This window comes from Magnolia sinica, chromosome 2 (genome assembly GCF_029962835.1).
Source record: "Magnolia sinica isolate HGM2019 chromosome 2, MsV1, whole genome shotgun sequence".
In the NCBI taxonomy this organism is placed as follows: Eukaryota; Viridiplantae; Streptophyta; class Magnoliopsida; order Magnoliales; family Magnoliaceae; genus Magnolia; species Magnolia sinica.
Window position 1 is genome coordinate 19,620,999 of NC_080574.1, and position 14,352 is coordinate 19,635,350.

The window sequence follows — 14,352 nt, forward strand, 5'->3', positions numbered from 1 at the left end:
CCAAACACACTAGAAGGATTGCAAATCCAGGAGATTTCTAATCCAGGGGGTTCTGAATCCAGGGGGTTCCTAATCCACGCTCCCAAACAGGCCCTTAGTCAATTAAATTTAAAGATCATATAATAGGTATAATTTTCTCTCCTCCTTGTGCCTTAAGGATTAACATCTGTAGTAGGCTTTTCATCTTCATCCTCGTTTCCTAGCAGCAAGGAAGACAATCATGATTATTTATTCGAGACAATTTTATTCTTGAAAATTTCCTATTAACATATTTTATATTGCTTCCACTCTCAAGCCATTCTTTTGCAATCTAAACTCTTAGTTATTACTTATTAGGTCCACAATGCCCAAAAATATATCCCAAACTAAAAAATCATAGCCATCAAACTTTTAAACTTCTTTCGATTGAATATGAACGGTTGCTTCTCTTACATCTATAAATTGCAGGCCATCTGCCAAAAGATTTATATGGTTCTATCAAGGTAATTCTCTAGTAGGATTCCTCCACCATGGGATGCAAATGAACAATGATGTGGATTATGGTCATGCTTGTTAAAATTTAAAGTTTTGTGTACTCTGCAAAACCTCCTTATCTCGTCATCCAAGCCATATCCCAACTAATTAGGGTTAGCTTATGAATCTTGTTATGCAATTATGCTCTGCAAAGGATCCTATTCTTGGATAAATTATTACTCATCAAGTCTTTTCATGTCACCTCCACTTGTATCCTTTGGGGTATTCCCTTTATCGTTTTAGAGATTTCAACTCGAACGACTCATTAATTGTAACTGGTGTAATTTTTGGTTCCAATTTACATGTGGCCAAATCATCAAAGTCTACTTTGCCTCATTTATTATGTATTGGCCATATTTGTAAGTTCCCTTGAATGCATGGATTTTTAATTCCGTCTTTCCTTGTCTTAGCACTCATCTATTTCAAAATCCCCATTTTAGCTACACTTTTTTTCCTACCAATATATTGTTCCTTATTACCTAACATTCATTCCATAAAGTATGATTAGTCTTACATCTACTCCTGTAAATTTTGTCTTGAGTTGGATTAGCATATATAGCTATCACATAGAACTCGAAGGGCACATTTCCGCTCCATCTACCTAACTCTAATTCTAATAGCAGCAGACTTCTTGATCAACCTAGGATATTGAAAATGTTTGTTATGGGATAGACAAAACATTCTTTGCCATTGCGTAGGAAGGATTCCCAAGTGGCCCGCCCATTTCGACTACAAAAAGGGGCCACGGGCCCTTGTGCGCCACCCAGAAATGAAGCATATCCATGGCTATGGTGGAAACTCTGCTGGAGAACCATGTTTTCCCATGTTGTAGGGCCCGTTGTGAGGGTCCCACGTTGATGTATGTATTTATCCATGTTGTCCATACGTAGGACAACCCATTTTGGGGCCTGGGGCTCGGCATAGGTGGACCATTCCAAAGGAAACGGTGGTGATTGGACGCCTATTGTCCAACTTCTTAAAGCTCACTATAATGTATATTTTCCATCCAACTAGTGTGTGGGGGCCGTTGTGGGGTCCCACCTTGACGTATTTGTTGTATCCATGCTGGTCATCCAACTTGGCAGTGTCCGAATGGTGTAGGGCCTGATTTTAGGTGGACCACGTGTAAGGAAAATAGTGGTGATTGAGTGCCTACCATTGAAAACTTCTTTAGGCTTACTATAACATTTATTTATCATCCAGTAAGTCCGTGGGGCCGGCAGTGTAGCCCACATTGTTGTATGTGTTTTATCCAGTTGTCCAGTAGGTGTGACTGTTGTAGAGCCCACCTTGATGGATGTATTGTATGCCTATGTTGTTTATTTAATTTGACAGTTCATTTTAGAGCATGAATCCAGTAGTTAACCCCAGCTCGAACTCGACTTGGCTCAGTTTGGTTAGCCGCTCGGGCTAGTTCGAGCCGAGTTCGAGTGTGTTCGGCATTTTTTCAAACAGATATAATGCATCTTCAATTTCTCACATAATGTAAAACAATAATAATATTTTACAAGTATTTCATCAAACACCTAGAGAGCAGCATTAAAATCAAACACCCAGGGCGAGCAGCATCAAAATCAAATAGCCGACGTATCCATTCCTTCCTCGCCAACACTTCATTGAGTCATTTCATCAAACATTCAGCGAGCAACATTCATATCAAAATAACCAAGTCATCGAGCTGATTCGATCCGAGTCGGTTCTAGTTGAAGTTCGATCCAAGTCAAGTCGAGCTTGGACAAGCTCGAACTCGGCTTGAAATTTTTTCGAGCTCCAAAAACTAGCTCGACTCGGTCCGTATCTAATTTCGAGTCAAGGTGAGTCAAGCTTTTCTGAATCAAATCGAGCGAGCTGACCAAGCTAACTCAACTTGTGTACAGCTCTATGTACATCCGGTTGCTAGATCATTTTAGTGTATGAGCCCAATGTTGGGGCAAATGTGTGTCTCAAGCCAGTCATGCCACATGGACATCTACATCCCTAGTGGGGCTTGTCGTTCGAGTCCCACTCTCTCTATATTAAGCCCATTAAGGCCCGCTTAATGAATTTTACATTTTTTACACTTCGTAACCTGTTACGGGGTCCCTTATAGCACTCACCCTGTATGCAATAATGTTTGCAACTTCTACCCTACATGTTCTTGTAAGCCACCTTTTTTTTTTTGGTTAGCTTGTTAGTACACCCCACTATTAGTTGACACTTCTCTATTAACCACCCCTACTAGGGATCAATACCAAAACCTCAAGTGATGAAACGGGGTATCTTTCACTTAGTCTACCACTTAAGCTATGGATCAGGGTGTTCTTGTAGGCCACCTTGATGTACATCTTTTTGGTCCTAATTGGGTGAAATCCAAGGGGACCCTACCTAGGCCCAAGGGATTCCTTATGAATAAGAGTGTATATATGCGATACATTTGATTACATGCTAGTATACTTAGCCTAACATGACGACACTGATAATATGGTTAATGTATTGGATACATGCCGATTCATGTGTTCATATGCATCACATATGTACCTGTATATGGATTATGATTGATCATGACAAAATACGCCCAGCCACGAGGCCACAGTTGGCACTTATGCCTGGTTGCCTAATACATGGCAAACTTGCATTGTAAGCATTGTGGCTTAAGATACTTAGGGGAACCATACGAGATAGGGTCTCCCCACATGTTACATGATTCACATGATTAGTGCTTGACTTGGATGTGGCACATGCATCACTTATTATGTATAGCATGTTTTATCTACTCCCTAATGACACTAGGGATGTAGTCTCGCAGGCTTGATGTGGTTGGCAGATGAGATTGTAAACACTAAAAATTTATTGAGGTTATAGGGCATCACAGGCATCCTTGAGTGAAAGTCTTTAAATCATGTGGTACTAATAGGATACTCCAATTATAGACCGAATAGATTTATGGGCGCATAAATATCAAATACCAGTAGGCAGTGTCTCCCACTATGTTGGGGTCACTTGGAAGGAGGTGTGATCTTACCTGCATGGGTGAAAGGAGCTATATACTAGGTTGAGTCTAATTAACTCAAGAAATGAGTCTACTAGAAGTGAGTTGGGTAGACATTGACATTACACTGACAAGGCATATAGTGAGGTCATTTCACTCGCTTGGTCATGAAATTGTGTGGATTATCTACCACGACATGCGGAAGCTTAATGGAACTTAAAATTATGGACAAGTCCTATAGGGGGTGAATAAGACCACATAAAAATATTGTTTAATTAAAATAATTTATCAATTTAAATTAATAAGACAAATAACACTTATGCTTTCAAGCCAAGTGAGTAGAATCACACAGGCTACAAAGGATACAACAATGTAAGCAAATAGTCTATAAAAAGGATAGTGATATTGTGTATGTGTGATCAATTAAATGCCTATCATTTAATCCATTTAAGCATTCATGTAATTTAACCAATTAAACTCATAAGCATAAATATAAATGTTTACAAATGACAATTACAAACACAAGCATATATGATAGTTTGACTACTTGCATGCTCTACTCCTAGTGGACATACTCTCCTCAAGTGTACTAATATATCACTATCATAAGTTTTAAATTAGGTTTACCTCTACTTTTATAATGACCACTGACCTACACGTACAGTCTAGTATGGGAGGAACACGTTTTCACTCGTGTCAATGGCTCCCACAAAGACTTTGTTAGTTTTCTATTGGCTAATCAAAAACCATTAACGGTCCTAATCCAAGGTCCTACATATACTCCCGCCGGAGGCTCCCTATAAAGACTAATACATACGCACTCATGTTCGGTAAATTTGGCCCTACAGAAGATCCTAGGTCTTACTTAAGAATCTATTTGAGTTTGGGGTTCAAACTCTACATGAGGAAGAAGTGTAGGAACTCTACAAATGACAATTTACTTGTTGGATTGAGCCCTATTGTTGTGCCTTTTTAAGATACTTCTTCAGTGCATTACATGCTTGAATCGACTTCTCATTTGCTCCCACGATCGTTGAAGTCAAATGATTCAACTCCAAGATCAAACAATTTGCATGAGATGTACCGATGAGGTGACCAATGTAATGAGAGGATAGTGGAATCTCCTACAAGAAATGGATGGTTAGTTTCTAAAGATGATTCACCTATATAGATATTCTAAATGATATAAACAAGGGTATACCTGTAAGATTATGTAGAGTTGGTGATATTCAAACGTACCTTAAGCTTGGCCATGAACTTTGAAATTTTCAAGTACATGAGCAAAGGAGGGGTAGGAGCCACTCCACTCCAAAAAGGCTACCAACCCAAGTCCACCAAAATATTAGTGGGTTTCGGCCAGGGATTTGTCCATATCTTTATTAGTGGTGGCCTGGACTTTTTCTGCCTAAAGTTGGATTTCGAAGCACCACCAAACAGTTCCTAATAAAAGATGTGAGCTGATATCTACAGCCACCTCATTGATAGTGGCACCTTCTTTTTTGTACTTTGTACAGAAAGTAGAGAGAAAAAGGGGCTGTCATCAAACAGGGTGGGTGTAAGCAATTAACAACTCCTTCAAGATATCAAATACTTTTTCGACGTTGCACGTGGGATTGAAAAACATAATGTTGGGTTTGGGTGGGTGGGCGGGCGGGCGGGAATCCGGGTATCCACTGAGGTGGGTCGATCCCTAACTGTGGGGCTCACAGTGCTGTATGTAATTTAAATCCACGCCGTCCATCCGTTTTGAGAGCTCAATCTATGGTATGATCTAAAAAATTGAGAAGATTCAAATCTCAGGTGGACTACAGCACAGAAACGTTGGTGATTGACAACTAAAAAAATTCTCGAAAGTTTTTAAGTGGTGGGTATTCAATTACAAATGTTTACTATTTTTTTTTAAAAAATTATTTATTTATTTTTATGGTTAGCTTGTTAGTACACACTCGTGTACACACACGCACACTCCATGTTAGCCACCCCGCTAGGAATCGATACCAAGACCTCAAGTGTTGAAACGAGAAATCTCCACTCAGTCTGCCAGTTGAGCTATGGATCCGGGTGTGATTACAAATGTTACTCTGTGCAGTTTACATGGGATTTGGATCTGCTTAATTTTTCAATCATGTACTAAAATGAACTGTAAAAAATGATAGATGGCGTGGATGTAAGGAACATATGTCACGGTGGGCCCCACAGTCACGAACCCACTAAGCCGCATCCTACCCAGATTGCCTGCCCACAGCCCCGTCCATCCATTTTTCCTCTCGTGTTAAGGAACGGCCTAAAAATAAGGCTGATCTAAAACTCAAGTGTGCCAGGCCACTGGAAAAAGTGATTAGGGAAATGTCCAGAGTTGAAATCTCCTTGGAGTCCTGTAATGTTTATCTGTCATCCAAGCCGTTCATAAGATACTCGTGTTGGGATGAACTGAAAACACAAAAATATTAACCTGATCCAAAGCTTCCGTGGCCCTACAAATGTTTTAACGGTAGATGTTCAATCTTCGTTGTTCCTGTCATGTGGCCCACTTGAATTTTGGATCTATCTCATTTTTTAAACTAATATCCTACCATAATCATCAGCAAAAATGGATGGATGAATTGGATTTCTCACATGTATCAAAGAGAGTGGCACCCAGCTTCTAACCGCAGGAACTATCGGATTCCAGTAGTGAGGAAACATTTTTTTTAGTACTGCTATCCATATACGCATATACGTGTTACATCTGAACCGCTCATCCATGGAAGGTTGACTGTTGGTAAATTTACCTCGGCTGTCCATGGATGCTTTTTTAAACAAAGCATCTATGCATTGGACAGAGTTTGACCAGCCGATGATGAATCCAAACCACCCATCTGCTGCTGCCCAATCTGTATACCTTAATCCGCAAAACACGTGCTGAATAAAAATCACAGCCGTTCGTTTTGTGGCCAATGAGAAATCAATGAGAAGGGTCAATGTTCCACAATCGAGGAGGAAGTCCTGTTAACCCGACGGTTAATATTGTAACTTGGTTCAACCATGTTACAATGGACTGTCTGGATTCCACCATGAGCAAGCATTATTTAAAATCAGACTACTACTTCGTGCAGAATATAAAAAGGGCATATATTAGATGCTCCGGCAGCATATGAAGTTCATACGCAGGCACTAAGAAATTCTACAAGTGCCAATGCCATGCATTAAAATAAAATCAAATGAACTAAATTACGGAATCCAGTGTGCTAAATTACATTCCCAAAACCATATTGACGGAACAATCCTAACCTTTGATTGGTGGACACTTGTTCGTTGAAATAGGACCATTGGATATTTTCTATTTGTAATCGTCCAATAAACGTTCACCGATCCGATAGTAAGCAAATAATCAAACAGGCCCAGTGGATAACCGGTCCTCCTTGCGTTTCAAGGCGAGGCATCATCTCAGATCTCTCAAGTGAGTAGATGGGAGTTAGACATGAACGAGAAATTTACGACTGTGGACCCCACCTTTTATCCAGCGGATTTTATGAAGCAATACACGCTTAGAATACGCACTTGGACCTTCGCGTACGGAGTCGGGATTTCAGGACGTAAATACCCCTCCTTCTGACGGAAACGGATTCGGTACTCCCCCAGCCACCAGCTAATGGCGGACGGTCGGTGGTCCGTGGACCCCACCATGATGTATACTTTTCATCCATGCCGTCCATATATTTTTCCAGATCATTTTATGGCATGAGACCAAAATTAGGCATATCCAAATCTCAATTGTACCACATTGCAGGAAACAATTTTGAATGAGCGTCAACCATTAGAAACTCAGGTGGAGCCCACTGTGATGTTTGTGAGAAATCCTCCCCATCTAAGTTCATTCATAGGGTCACAAAGACCTGGATGAATAGGAAAAACAAATTTCATAATAATCAAAAACTTGTGTAACCCCTAAAAGGGTTGCAATGGTAGACGTTCAATTTCCCACTGCCTTTTCCAATGTGGTCCACTTGATAGCTAGATCTGTCTTATTTTTCACCTCAAGCCTTAATTTGAGTTTGCCAAATAAATGGACGGTTTGGATATATCACATACCTCATAACGGGACCCACAAAAATCGGTGGGGATTCCAACAGGGAAAAAGAAAGGAAAAAAAAAAAAGGAAGCTAGCGAGTTGGGGTCGACCTGGTTGGGACCCGGTGGACTGGGTCAGAGCTGGATCTATCACTACAGATTATAACCGTAGCCAAAACTGTAGTGCTATGCACTTTTTTCTTTTTCTTTTTTTTTTCTTTTTTTTTTTACATGGAGAACGTTTTCCCCCTTAAATTTTTCTATAATACATAATTATGTAAATATGTATATATAAGTATATAAAAATATTTTTCTATCTTTTAATTCATTTCTTTGTCTATTTATTTAACAAGCATATCTCCTAAACTAGAATGATTTACTTAACTTACCACATATGATTTTGGGGTAGGAGAAGCTAATTTAGCCAATCAACCTAGTTATTTTCCAAGATTCCATCGGGTCATTGGTCGAAAATCCATTTCATTCAGTTCGTGGTCAATTTGAATCACTTTGTGGTCAAACTAGAAATTCAGCGGGGCAAACATGAAATTAAGCGGGGAAAACTAGAAAGAACTTCATTTTTATTATATTTCAATATAGGACTTATTACATTAGCTTATTATATTTCAATTACGTGCTAATATTTTTGTTATTACATTAGTTTGTTATTTCAATTACGTGCCAATCCATTACGTGCTAATATTTTTGTTGTTACATTAGTTTATTATATTTCAATATAGGACTTATTTTTGTTATCTATGATTTTATTAATTATACACGTGATTATTCATCATAAAAAACTTCATTTTTTTCTTTAAAAAACTAAGCTAAAATATAGGACTATTCCTTTAAAAAGTCATGTAGCATAACACGCAGTCTATTTGGGAGAGAGAAATCCGGCATATCTTGTTAGCTTGAGTCCTTGAAAATGACGTGGACAAATGAGACCCGACATTTACTCCGCTGTTTTTCTTATTTGCCCTGCTCATATTTCAATTTGTCTCGCTGTTTTTCTTGTTTGCCCCGCTCATATTTCAGTTTGCTCCGCTGTTTTTCTAGTTTGCCCCGCTCATATTTCAATATGCCCCGCTGTTTTTCTAGTTTGCTCTGCTCATATTTCAGTTTGTCCCGTTGTTTTTCTAGTTTGCCCCGCTATTTTTCTAGTTTGCCCCGCTCATATTTCAATTTGCCCCACTGTTTTTCTAGTTTGCCCCGCTCATATTTCAGTTTGCCCCGCTCATATTTTAATTTGCCCCGCTATTTTTCTAGTTTGCCCCGCTCATATTTCAATTTGCCCCGCTGTTTTTTTAATTTGCCCCGCTCATATTTCAGTTTGCCCCTCTCATATTTTAATTTGTCCCGCTGTTTTTCTAGTTTGCCCCGCTCATATTTCAGTTTGCCCCGCTGTTTTTCTAGTTTGCCCCGCTCATAATTCAGTTTACCCCGCTCATATTTCAGTTTACCCCGCTGTTTTTCTAGTTTGCCCCGGTCATATTTCAATTTGTCCCGTTGTTTTTCTAGTATGCCCTGTTGTTCTTCTAGTTTGCCCCGCTCATATTTCAATTTGCCAGCTATTTTTCTAGTTTACCCCACTCATATTTCAGTTTGCCCTGCTGTTTTTCTACTTTACCCCGCTCATATTTCAGTTTGCCTCACTGTTTTTCTAATTTGCCCCGCTCATATTTCAGTTTGCCCCGCTGTTTTCATGGTTGCCTAACTCATTTTCATGTTTGTCCCGCTGAATTTCTAGTTTGCCCTACTCAATTTCATGTACGGCTGAAAGTTGAGCGAGTTCAACCCGATCGACCCGACATTGGGTTAGGCTCGGGCAGGATATATCGGGCCCGATCTCCAGCTTGGGCTATACAAACACCAACCCGATAAAACTTAGGTTGGGTTGGGTTAGGCTTGAGCACCAACCCGAACCAACCCGCCCGACTTTCAGCCCTAGTTTCATGTTTGCCCCACAGGCCCCACCGAAAGTTTAGTTTGACCGCGAAGTGATTGAAATTGACCACAAACTGAATTAAATGGATTTTCAACCATCGACCCGATGGAATCTTAGAAAATAACTAGGTTGGTTGGCTAAATTTGCTTCTCCTACCCCAAAATCATATGTGGTAAGTTAAGTAAATCATTCTAGTTTAGGAGATATGCTTGTTAAATAAATAGACAAAGAAATGAATTAAAAGATAGAAAAATATTTTTATATACTTATATATACATATTTACATAATTATGTACTATAGAAAAATGTAAGGGGGAAAATGTTCTCCATGTAAAAAATAAAAAGAGAAAAGAGAAAAAAGTGCATAGCACTACAGCTATGGCTACTGTTATAATCCGTAGCGATAGGCAAAGCTCCAAACCGGTCAACCCCAACTCACTGGTTTTGTTTTTAAGTAAGCTGGCCTATAGCTACGAATTTAGCGGCCTCTATGGCTATGAATTACAACCGTAGCCATACGTACCGCGAATTCGTAGCCATAGGTACCTTGGTCTAGGGACCTGATAAACTGAGTCAGCTAGTTGGGGTCGATTGTGTTTGTCCACCTGTGTTTTTTAGATTTGTTTCATTTTTTGTCTTATATCATAATGAGAGTAGTCAATTCATTTTTTTAGATTTATCTCATTTTTTGTCTTATATCATAACAAGAGTAGTCAAAATGAATTGACATGAGACCCACATAACTTTCAATAGTAAAAGATTCCTACTCTTAGTTGTCGTGGGCAATCTGCATCCCTTTGGATTATAGGGAATTCTTCTAACCCTAGGTTACCGGCAAGTTGCATAACTTTTAGACAATTTAGTTTGCATATGGCTCAATTGAGTTTCAAAACTCAAGATAAACTTGACTCGACTCGAACCACTAGCTCGAGTCGAAAGCTTTGGCAAACAAGCCAAGCCTCAATGTTGAGCTCGAGGGCAAGCTCGAGCTCGAGCTCAAACTCAAGTATAGCATGGACGAGTCAAGCCGAGCTTGGCCCACCTCGACTCGACTCAGCTTGATGTACAACCCTATTTACAGATAATGTGCAATAGTTAGGCCTCAAGTCCAGTTTAGGCATGATTTTGCTGACATGTGAGTGGTGTAATCATGCATCAGTGAGCTATGCTCTATTATCGACAATAAATACTTGAACATGTCTTATTTCACTCGGTATTGGATAGTGACATATTTGCATGCATGCTTAGCGGGCTCATCTAGCACTACAAGCTCTAGATGTCCTGCTTGTGTAATTCAGATAAGGTATGGATACAAGGAACAAGACATGTAAACTAGACATGACCCATTTATGATGGTTTCCTCCGTATCAATGACTTAGATAAATATACAACTGAGTTTGAATAGATAGTTCTTGTGAGCTATTTTGGATGCTTAGCTAAAAGCATAGACTTCTTTAACTTAGCCACAGAATGTTGTGGTTAGATTTCTTTCGTTCGTTGAAATTCCTGAAGAAGAGTTTTAATGGATAATTGAAGTTTAAACATTGTAAACCCCATGAAATCAGATTTTTCAAGAAATCATTTTTAAAAAATCTGTTTTATTGAAAGATCAAAACATCTCATTTCTCATTCCCATTTCCCATGAAATATGAGCGAGGCAAACTAGAAAATCAGTGGGGGAAACTAGAAAATGAGCGGGGCAAACTAGAAGATCAGCGGGGCAAGCATGAAAATGAGTGGGTCAATCATGAAAATGAGCGGGTCAAGCATGAAGCGGACCAAACTAGAAAATGAGTGAGGCAAACATGAAAATGAGCGGGTCAATCATGAAAATGAGCGGGTCAAGCATGAAAATGAACGGGGCAAAGTAGAAAATCAACGGGGTAAACTTTTGTTTTGGAGTTTTTTGGGTCTAAATCTTTCTTTCTGCTCCCAATTGAAATAGGGTGTGAGAACACAAAAAATGACGCATTCACAGCTTTTACTCGTAATCTTCATATGGTTAACTCTACTTATAATCTCATAATCACTTTCATGACAAACTACATAAATAATTGTGTTCTTTAATTTTCTTCATTGCTTTCACATTTTCAATTAACCGTATGATTGTGAGTTCATAATGGTTTCCTACCTATTCAAATAAACATGAAAATCAAAGCCAATAGTATAACTTAGAGATGAATGATATGATCGTTGACAAGATAATATGAATAGTACTCTCGGGTCTTGAATTTATTCAACTGTGATGCATGGTTTGGTGATCCAGGCCAGTCGTCTAATGGGTCATACCATGAACCAAATTTTTTCCAAAATTTTCCTTGTAAGTAAATCATTATAGTTTAGGATTCTTACTCTTGCTCGGGTGGTAGACTCTTAGGAGTTTCAACACCCGGTCAAGTATTCGAGTATCCATACATTGTGAAATTCCCCTAGTGTGAGTGCATGTGTAAAAAAAAGAAGAAAAAAAAAAGCATTTTAGTTTAGGAAATATGCTTGTTAAATAAATAGACAAAGAAATGAATTAAAAGATAGAAAAATATTTTTATATACTTATATATATATTTTTAGATAATTATGTACTAGATAAAAATGTAAGGGGCAAAAAGTTCTTCATGCAAAAAATAAAATAAAAAAATAAAAAATAAAAAAGAGAAAAAAGTGCATGGCATTACAGTTATGGCTACGGTAATAATCCGTACCCATAGGCCCAGCTCTGACCCGCACGACCAGCTCCCAACCCGGTCGTCCCCAATTCACAGGTTCCTTTTTTTTTCATTCTTCTCCGTTGTAATCCCCACCGATTTTTGTGGGTCCCATTATGAGATATGTGTTATATCCAAACCGTCCATCTATTTGGAGAACTCGTATTAATGCTTGAGATGAAAAATAAGACAAATCTAGCTATCAAGTGGACCATACTGTAAATGGCAGTGGGTAATTGAACGTATACCATTGAAACCCATTCAGGGGTTACAAAAGTTTTGGATCATTATGAAATTTGTTTTTCCTCTTCATCCAGGTCTTTGTGACCCTATGAATGAACTTAGACGGGGAGGATTTCTCACAAACATCACAGTAGGCCCCACCTGAGTTCCAATCGCCCGGACCGTCCGTCAGCGCTCGTCTCTGCACGCCAGCCAGAGGAAGGCAGGGGTATTTTCGTCCTCAAATTCGGTGGCCGTACGAGGAGGTCCAAGTGCGTATTCAAAGTTTGTATTGCTTCCAAAAACCACTGGATAAAAGGTGGGGTCCACAGTCGTAAATTTCTCGATATGAACTGAGCATTGGTGTTGACTTCCTCACACTCAGCAATTTCTTGTATTAATTCAGGAGATGAACCACCGGCTTGCCGTCCAAAATAAATCCAACGGACAGGAATAGTCTACAATCTTGTTTTACGCAGTTGTAAACTCTCATGGTGGGCCCTCACCAATGGGAACAATATAATTTTGCTCTTAAAACCTTTTTTCACAGGTTGTGGCTCATGTGACTTTATTTTATTTTATTTTATTTTATTTATTTATCGGCCTGGTTTTTGTGCCTTCCCTTCATCTCGTGATGAGTGAGTTTGATGAAAGATATGCACCAAACCTGTGGTTGGCATCTCACCCCAATGTTCCATTTAGTGTGGCCCACCTGTGTGGTGGATATAGCTGATTTTTGTCTCCTGGGACGATAGTTGAGGAATGGACTTGATGGACGGAGTTGATTGCGCATATATAGTACGGTGGGCCCCAAAGAGCTTGGGTATTTCAGTAGTGTTGTGGAGGATTGACAACACCTGCTCCACGCAGCGTGTACAAAAACCAAGCTCGGCGAGCCACCGTCTCGTACGAGTCGTACATCAGTTGCGCTCCGAACGTGGAGCCAAAGCGAGTCTGGTCCACAACTCAGGTGGGCCACACCGCATGGAACCATCGGAGGGGATGCATACCAAGTCGTGGGGTCCACCATTTGTGTGTCAACTCATTCATCGGGTGCACCTCGTCACTCCAAGCATCAGCATTACCGTAAACTAAGGCCGCCCAGACGTATGACCTTAGGGGGCGTTTGGCGCATCATATTAGATGGGATTAGGTGCCATGGAATTGCATCTGGTTCTGCACCAATTCCACACAAATGTCTGGGAAGATTGGAAAAACTTGGAATTAGATTAGATGAAATTACATTAGGTCCTGTGCCAATTCCACTCAATGTTAGCAAGTTGTGTAGGTCCCACCATGATGTGTGGGCTATATCCATACATGAGTTTTGGATTTGCCTTATTTTTAGGCCGATAGCATAAAATGAGGTTACAAAATAGATGAACAGTTTGGATATAATACATATGTTATTTTCAATAATTTCAAATGATGATGGGTATATCCCTTCAATATACCATCATACTGCAATCATAGCATGTGATATTCTCAATAGTTTCAAATGACGGTGGGTATATCACTTCAATTTACCATCGTATTGCAAACATATCATGAAATTAAGCATGTGTCATAGAACAATTCCCGCCATACATGATAATTATGTTTTTTTGTTTAATCCCATCCGATCTAATCGTTCCCAATACCATGCGCCAAACATGCAGAGGTTTTAGAAGTGATTTTAATGTATTCTAATTAAGCTGATTTTTAGTACATGCGGTGAAAATAAGAAGGCACACCTGATGAACGGAACGGATGTGGCACGTGCAACAGGTGGGCCTCGCAGATCCGGGGTGTTTTTTTCCGCTGGTGACAATCGTTCTTGCGGAGATTCCGTTCCTAAATCCAAGGGAAATGCACAAGGATTCACGCCGGAAGAGATTCCATTGGTTATTCACGTCAAGAGTGCTAACTTGTCGTATGTATGTGGACTTAGGACCGTTCATCATGTAGAG